The sequence below is a fragment of the Solanum stenotomum genome, chromosome 6 (genome assembly GCF_019186545.1).
Source record: "Solanum stenotomum isolate F172 chromosome 6, ASM1918654v1, whole genome shotgun sequence".
Lineage (NCBI taxonomy): Eukaryota > Viridiplantae > Streptophyta > Magnoliopsida > Solanales > Solanaceae > Solanum > Solanum stenotomum.
Window position 1 is genome coordinate 4182932 of NC_064287.1, and position 6312 is coordinate 4189243.

Below are 6312 nucleotides of genomic sequence, written 5' to 3' on the forward strand. Positions count from 1 at the left end.
TATCACCTCCACCACCCTCCTCCTCCGATGTTGCCACCACCGTCTTCTTCTATTGCTCCGCCCTTTCCTTCCCTTCACCCACCACCTCCCACCCAACCTACTCCTTACCTGCAGTTTCTACAACACCTCCCCTTTCCCAAAACCCTTATTCTTTACTAACTCCTCCTCCCCCCACCCAACTACCCGCTTCCTTCCAATTTGAATTACCATTTTAATTTCCGTCAGTCCAGTTATGGTACTAGATCTGTAATCTATCAAAATCCGTATCCTCATAATCATCCTCACATTAATAACAGATGGGGTGGGTATCGGCCTCCACCGCCACCGCCACCTCCACCGCCCATTGCCGGCGATGCCGTATGTGGATTATCAAAATGCGAAGAAGATTAAAAATGATGTTAATTCTTCACAAGGATACTATCATGGTCTTGATGAATTAAGGATTTTCATCATTTTTTTTAGGATTTTAGAGAGTTTATTTGTGGGTAAATCGGGTGGGTTAAATGGGTTATGGGTAGGTTTTAAAATTTTGGGTTAAAAAATTGGTCAACTCGGGTTGTGGCGTAGGATTGCATCACGTGTACACAATAAGTGATCCGTTAGTGGGAGGGGTAAATGTGTACAGATTATTGGACGACAAGGGCTTTGATAAACGAAAAGTATGACAAAGGGTATTGACATACCATTTTTGAAAGTTCGAGGATATATTTGTACTTTTTCCCTAAATATTATGAGAGGTAAATATAGAGGATAGGGGGTTGTGGGGATAGGGGCTATTGGTGGAGGTGAAGATAAAATGTGTTGGATGGTGGGGAGGATATTATTAATGTAGAATGTCATTTGCGTAACTTGTTTTGTATAACTTATTTTTCGATACTTCCATAAAGGAAGTTACTTTCATCATTTTAAAGAATTTATTTTTCTAGAGAAAATATTTTTAAAATTTTGTTGATCAATCTAACATGAAAAAATTGAAAAACATTTATTGAACACCCCTCCCCTCCTCTTTGAGTCAGGTTTTTCTCAGTCCTGTAGTACAACTACGTGAAAGGGGAGAACTCAAAAAATGAAACTATTTATAAGCGGCCACTGTCTTACTTTCATATCCTTGGTTTTTATTATTAATGCGTGTTTACTGCTTGATACCATCAATATATATATATTGGTGGTATCAAAGAGGAAGAAACAGTGCTTCAATGAAAATATTACTCAGTTAGTCCTTAATACCATATATATATACACACACACTTTGATGGCATCGAAGAGGAACATGCAATGTTTCAGTGAAAAGACTGCTCAATTACTGCTTGAACCATCATAGTATACAGATACCCATCAGAGTATATATACTTCGATGGTATCAAGGATGAAGAAGCAGTGGTTCAGTGAATAGTACAAGGGGTAGTAGGGTAAATAGTTTGGATTGTGGGTCCAATTAGCGGAAATATATTAGGTTAGGTCCAATTTGAGTAAATNCCCCCCCCCCCCCCCCCCCCGACCAATTAGTGTTTTATAATTGTATTTCAATTAGGTGAAAATTTTACAATCATATATTTATATAAAAGAGAACCCTAGGCCACCTATGTGGCGCCACCACAAGCTAGAATTTCTTTTTAAATTTATTTATTTCCAAAAACAGCCTTCTCCTTTCGTGAAAAGATGTGACTTTTATGAAGAGTTGCGACTTTTATGAAAAATTTTTACTTTTATGAAAGGTTGTGACCTTTTCGAAGGGTTGTAACTTTTTCAAAGAGTTGTGGCATTTTCGATAAGGCACAATAAGCATTTGTTCACACTACTCTTTGTTGCCTATAAATAGAGGGATTTTCTCTCATTTTAAAACAACCAAAATTCTGAACATCTTCTGCACAATTAAATATGTGGTACTTTGCTCCTATTGAGTGACTCACTGACACAATTATTTTTGTATCAATATACTTGTGAATAGAATCGTTCCATCCTGAGAGGATCGATTCCTTTAAACCTCGGGTACTAGAGGGAAATAATTTTCTTAACACTCTGTTTGGATCATTGTTACCCATTGTATTGTAGTGTATCGTTACGTTACTATACCTACAATGTTTGTTTTGATTGTTACTTAAAATGTATTTTCTTGTAATGTTAAATTTCATTGTTACGTAACAATGAAAACCCCTATTTTATGGAACAATCGATTTGGTGTTCCCATTGTTACTTAATTTCTTTTTCCAATTATATCTTTACATAATATTTCAAAATACTATATTACCCTTTACCTTATATTATTTAATTCTAGTCAACCTCCTACCCTAGAATAATTAAAGATATTTTAGTAAATTTATAAATTACAATACAGTACGATATAATCAAACCAAACAATTAAAATGTTATAATACAAGAACAAACAATACAGTCTAGCCAAACATTGTATCTACCACACAATACGGTACAATAGAGTACAATACAATACAATACATTATGAAATAATGGATAACAATGATCCAAACAGAGTGTAAGGAGACATTGTGCATTCAGTGGGCTCAAATTTTTCCTTTCTGTTTCATTCTATTGTTATAGATCCTGATATACTTTTTTACAGTCATTAATTTATAGTTATGATATTAATTGTTGTTTTTGAGTACATGTTTTAAACTTTTTTGTTTATGTTTCTGTAAAGTTATTGTTATAAATACTTGTTAGTACAGATAAAGATTATTTATTTATTAGAAAATTTAATATCTCGTGTTGATGTTCATCTAATTTCCCAAAAATATCAAATAGTAACACTTTCTAGAGGCAAAAGGATAAATTATAAAATCAAATTAAAGATGACTGATTGAAGGATAAGTGATAAAATGTTATAATTGTCGTTTTTTTTACATTATTAATGTTCGTTACTACGTAATTTTGTATGTAAGACAATATCGTGTTTTAGTTTTAATGACAGACAGGTTTTAAATATTATTTTATAAATTATGTGATATCAAATTCTCACGCGAAGCGCTGATAATTTTACTAGTTGACATATATAAGACTAATAATTATAAGTTATGACATTATTTATTATCTTTCAAGTTATAACAATAAAAAATTGTAGGTTATAACATTTAACTAAATTAAAAAATGATTTAAAATAAAAATAAAGACATTATTGTGAAAAATAAATAAAGTAAGTAAACCAATTAAAACAGATATTTTAGTAATAAATAATTTGAAAATATTAATAATAATCAATAGGAGGCATAAAAATAGGAGTCATAACAAGTTGAGTATTTGTTTTCCTTGTTTAGCTCAAAACAATTATTGACATTTTCTCTCATTTGTTAAAATTCGTTCAAACTATTTTATTTTATTTTCGAACGTTTCTTTCTCTTCTCAATATTTTCTCTTTAATCGTCACTCTCGTCTAATTCCTATTCGTTTTTATTCAATAATCTTCATTTTTTTTTGTAATAGACGATTTTTATCAGTATTAATAAAGCATGGTGGTAGATGGGATCTTTCATGTTAGTGTTCTTTTCGATATTTTATTTGTATTAGTATACAAACAAAACGTAAAAAACAATTATTAACAGTGATATTGGAAAAAAAATATTCAACTTTTGTTTGTGTATATTAGTTTTAATTATTTTGTTTTTTTGTCATGTATATTGTTAGATTTTGGTATGAACATTCTTTTTTTTTTGTATGTTTCTGGTTTAAAAATATAACATAAAATTTGTTTTGGAATTGTACGATTTTGGTATGATTGATCTTTTTTTTTGGCATTAATTGGAATGAATTAGGTATGTTGTTTATCTAATAAATGACAATTAATAGTTAGAAATGGTATTATTTTGATATTCTAGTGGCATGATTCTGGTATGAATAAGTGATGACTTATGCATGAAATAAGTATGATTTTGGCACGAAATAGGTATCATTCCAAATGCATACATATTTCATGCCAAAATACATAAAGTAATTGCTATTCATATCAACTACAAAAGTTCAAAATGCATACCAATTTCTATAAAAGTTCGAAATGCATACCAATTTCTATAGAAGTTCAAAATGCAAAATTTGAATGAAGAATTACAAAGTTCATATTAAAAAAAGTAAAAGATATGACATACCCCGTCTTCCCATGACCTGCTAGATTTAACCATTATGTTGAACCAATTCATTTTAGAAACTTTCACAACACCAAAATTCATTTGGGGTTCAAACTTATCTTTAGCCTTAGAATTAGCGAATTTCTTATGTACATGAAGAATAGATAATAAAAAAAATTGTATACACATTGTGCTTGTATTGCAACTAATTTTCGCATTCATTATATATATATGTGCCACGTCTAGATGAAACACCTTTGTACACCCATTCGATAAACTCATTGATCAAATCCACATCAACGTCAAAATCATTATGACTTTCAAATGAGTGCTTGATACAAGAGAAAACAAGACCTCTTCTTACACTGCTTTTGCCTTCAGAAAGGCGAATGTATAGAGATGTATTATACTTGCTGGGGTTCCTGTTTCTTGGTTGCATATCAGGAGTAGTTGTCTCATTGAGTATTGGATCAAGTTGTACAATCCGTGTCATGGTCAAATCAAGATAATCATTTAGGCTTAGGGGTTTTGTAGTGGATGATCCAGGCACGTCAGTGTTATAAACACCACTAACTATTTGGTCAATTGAATTCTGAACTCCAACTACATAATAAAAAAAAGTCAATAATGTTCAAAACTTTGTAAATGACTATACACATTAATCATTATATTAGGAGTGATTCTCATACCATCAATTTGACCATCGGTGTTTGAAATATCTGCACTTTTCCTCCTTCAGACTGATGGCTAATCCATTCCAACTTTGTCAGTTTCTTTCAACTTGTTTAGTTGTATTAACCGAATGTATACATTTAAATAATAAATGAATTGGAAAATGCAATATAAAATAGAACAATGTTGCATACATATTCGTAAAAAAAAATGGCTCATCCAAGATTCATACCAAAATAAAATCAATCTGATATCATTTTTGCATCACTTTGTATATTCATTGGAATGAAATTGATATACATATTATACCATTTTTATACAATTATTATATAAAAGTTTATATCAAAATCATGCACAAGAAACTAACTCATACCAAATTCATACCAACATAATACCAAATTCAAACCAACTTCATACAAAAAATTCAACATTGGTTAAAATAAAAATTGCAAAATATCTATATCAAGTTCATACCAAAATTATACAATTCTTATATATAAAGTATACCAACTTTATATTTCGTCAATATACCACAAACTTTGGAAGATTATGTATGCAATTTACCTCTTTCTCTGTTGTTTGTGTTGGCTGACTTCTTGAAGACCTAATCTCGTCGATTATCAACTTGGTCAAATTATCGACATATGCTTTCAAATCTATTATGTGCTTGTCAACCTTCTCAACATATACAAACATATACATTAATAATAATAAAATTAAAGAATTAGATGTAATATGAAGTTAATCAAAAAAGGTTTGAGAAAATAAACATTATCCTTCAATTCTTTCGGTTCTTGTCGAACCTGTTGTGAAATAATTATTTTTTTATATACTAACCTCTGCAATTTCTTTTTTCAACTCAACATACTTTTCTTCTATGCAGTGTTATAAAAAGCGAGGAAAAACGTGCATAAAGCGCGAGGCGAGGCGAAGCGCAGCCCCTGCACATTTATTTCCTGAAGCGAGGTGATATTGAAAAAGCGCTCGCTTCTACTGTAGAAGCGAGAAGCGCAAGAAAAACAAAAGCGTGAAAAAACGTGCTTAATTTGAAAAAGCGCTAATTAGGTGTTTATTTTTAAAAAAATCGTAAGGTCTTTTTTTTTTTTTTTAATTTCTGAAATCCTTACATGACTTCACATACCTCTTTCGCGGCTTCAAATTTATTTTTAGGACTACTGCGAGGCTGCGACTGCGACTGCTATTGTAAGTTCTCTACTCTTCTCTTCTTCTCTTCTTTGTGACTGCTCTGCGACGTTTTTTTTCTATTTTTGGTTGTTGCCAGGCCACTGCTGTAAGTTCTCTTCTTCTCTTCTTCTTCTCTGTGAGGCTGCTGCTACTGATCTGCTATTGATTATTTTTATTTTTTTTGGTTGCTGCTGTATGTTTTTCTATATTTTTATTGCTGCATTTTTTGTAATTTAATTATGTTTTTACTTTATATGTTATGACTTATGAGGATTATTGACTATCTATGTACTTTTAATCTAAGAATATATTACCTCTATTCAGTTATTTAATATTTTTTTATTTTTATACTAAATATCGCTTTACTTAAAAAAAAAAAAAA